The sequence below is a fragment of the Anomalospiza imberbis genome, unplaced genomic scaffold (genome assembly GCF_031753505.1).
Source record: "Anomalospiza imberbis isolate Cuckoo-Finch-1a 21T00152 unplaced genomic scaffold, ASM3175350v1 scaffold_45, whole genome shotgun sequence".
Lineage (NCBI taxonomy): Eukaryota > Metazoa > Chordata > Aves > Passeriformes > Viduidae > Anomalospiza > Anomalospiza imberbis.
The window spans coordinates 707,137-709,927 of record NW_027100060.1 but is presented as its reverse complement, the minus strand read 5'-3'; positions in this window follow the sequence as shown (position 1 = coordinate 709,927).

Sequence of the window (2,791 nt, the reverse complement as noted above, 5' to 3'; positions counted from 1 at the left end):
ATTACTAAACTGCATTAGCCTGAATTATTTTGAAAGTTATGATTTGACTTCTACACAGCTGACAATAAACTAAATAGTACTGGCAGTTAAGGAAACATGCTTTCAGGATTTGTAAAATAGAAAAAATAAAAAAAATATTTTATTATATTAAGATGCCAACTACAACATGCAGTTGCCTCTACTCAACATTTGTAACATTTTGTTTTTATTGGAGAGTGTCACAGACTTTAGATACAGCTGTGAGTGCCTGCAAGCATTTACACAAAATTATAAAATGTTGGGCAATACATTAATGCTTACATGAGATAATATAACTACAAATTTTAGTACAATAAAGCATTAGCTGTGAAATGAAATTTACCTTTTAAATATTTATATAAATGTAAATCTTTGTTCCTTTATTTCCTTCTGCTTTGGGGAGGGTTTGTTTTAGGGTTGTTTTGGTTGAGTTTTTGATTCAGTAGAGTCTGCTGAGTTGTGACTGTGTGCATGATCTGCAGGTTGTGCCTGCACACAGAGTTGGCTGTCTGGTGGTGCCTCAGATGTGTGTATGGCTGAAATGTGTAAACTATTGCTGTGTAGTGTGCAATTAATGGAGCCATACAGCACTAGGATCTGGCTGAGGTCTGGATTGCTTGGATCAAGGACAGGAGAGCCCCACCTACTTGCATCTGTAGATGTATCCATGCAGAAACTCACAGGCTGTTCCCTTTCAGAGTATGCACTGCTATCCACCTTACTGCTGTATCCTGCAGAGCTGTAAGTCTGGATTTGATATATCACAGATTTCACCATAGTGCTGCACTACTGTCCCTTCAAGCTGGGTTTTTCACAAATGTACAAAAGTCATGATAGGGCAAGTTCAAGTAACTAATCTGTAGAATACCCCATTGCCACTAGTTACTGGTTATGCCCAAAAATATCAGCCAGTTCAGACTTCTGGTCCCTGCTAGAGGACCGATGCTTCACTCCTGCATATCTTGGAAGGTCTCCTATGAAAGGAAATAGCAGAGAACAGTTTTTCCACAGCAAAGCACTGGCAAGAACTCCTGGAGGCGAAAATGAGACTGTAATCCTTCCTTTGTGTTGGCCAATGTAGGTTTATGTTTCTTCCAGCAGAAGAATGGTGGTTGCAGGGTCAGTGGTTTAGGTGGCTTGACAGTGCTGCCTGAGGGTAATTCAGGCTGCAGCAGGACAAATGCCATCTGCTAGAGTTTAAATGCTCAGGCAGATCTCCCCAAAATGAGCATTTGTTTTCTCTGATGGCCATTGTGACATTTTTCTGGCTTTCCAGTATTTTCTCAAGAGCAGGCCAAGGCTGTTCCACAGGCAGAGCTTCCTGCAAGTGTTGTCTCCTTCACTCAGAGCTGAGCCAAACCACCCCAAGTGCTGCAGGTGATGACAGACATTTCAGAGGAAAATTCTCTGTCTCTCTTTGAAACCCTTCAGATGTTACAGTACTTGGCAGAAAGTGGTTTTCCATCTAGTCTACCTTTTCATTAATGTCTCTAGGAATTTTCATGCTACTGCTTTTTTCTTTTCTTGGATACCAGAATTACAAAACTCATCTTAGAATCACTTTTCATAGCATTAGTGGTTTTTTTGGTCTGCTGGGGAAACATGCTGTACTTAAAAAAATGTAACACTGAGGTTTGGCTTAGGGCTCCTTTTGATTCTTATGTGTTGCTAAATCGTGCTTTACACTGCTTTCTTCTTTGGCTTGTGTTTGGGTTTTGTTGTTTGGGTTTTTTTTGGTGTTTTTTTTTTTGTTTTTTTTTTTTTTAATGATCAGACTCGTAGGGCATTCTCATGTCTTTCTAAATAAAGAGCCTATAGAAAGCTGTTATGATGGACGTAATACCTGAAGTCATAGTTCCTTCCCCAAAGGAAACAAGAGGAAATGAGGAAAAAGAATCCATAAGAGATACATATGCATCTAACTATAGAGTGAAAGGCATGTTGATATTTCTGTGCAAAGATCCCAGCTTCACATCTGACTGGTGGGACATTTTATTTATGTCCCTACCTCCTCTTGGAAATACAATTTTCAGATGACAAATTGCTTTCCATCCTATCCTTTTTCTTGAACAATAGATACTGTGTTTGAGAAACAGCCTATAGAATGTAGAAAGCAGTGAGTCTGGTTGTTTTTTGGGGTTTTTTTTTGGGTGGGTTTTTTTTGTTTTTTTTTGTTTTTTTTTTAGGAGACACAATATACAAATAATTAGGGTTAGAGAATAGCATTTGCTTTATCATCAGTCTTGGATTTATGTGTTACATGTCCAAAATATAGAATGCCACAGAAAAAATTTCTCAGAATCATCGTTTGTAATGATACATAACATGTCTGTGTGCATGGCTGTCTATCTGTCACTTTCTGAAAAGATTACTTCTGTGTCTGTGTGAAATTTTTGAGTGCAATCCTGACCTCACTGACATTGACCTGAAAAAGATCCTGATATCTTTTGAGGATGTAGTGCTCATTTCCCATGTGTATAATTTTAGGTGCCCAACAGTAAATTTCATGGTCAGATGAGCTCTTCAGAGCAATGTGACACAGACCATTCTGTAAGGTTTCTACCATTTCAACCAGTGTTTATCTCCAAACAGACTACATGCCTGTTAGAAATGCTTCCACCAGCAGATTCCCTTCAGAAAGATGCTGAAAAGTATGAAAAAGTAAACAAAGTAAGGGAGTTCCTTCCTCCTTCTTCTCTCATTTCACTTCCTTAGTCACCATTTTTTACTTGAGCTTGAGTTCATCTCAACAAAAAATCCAGTGTAATCCTCA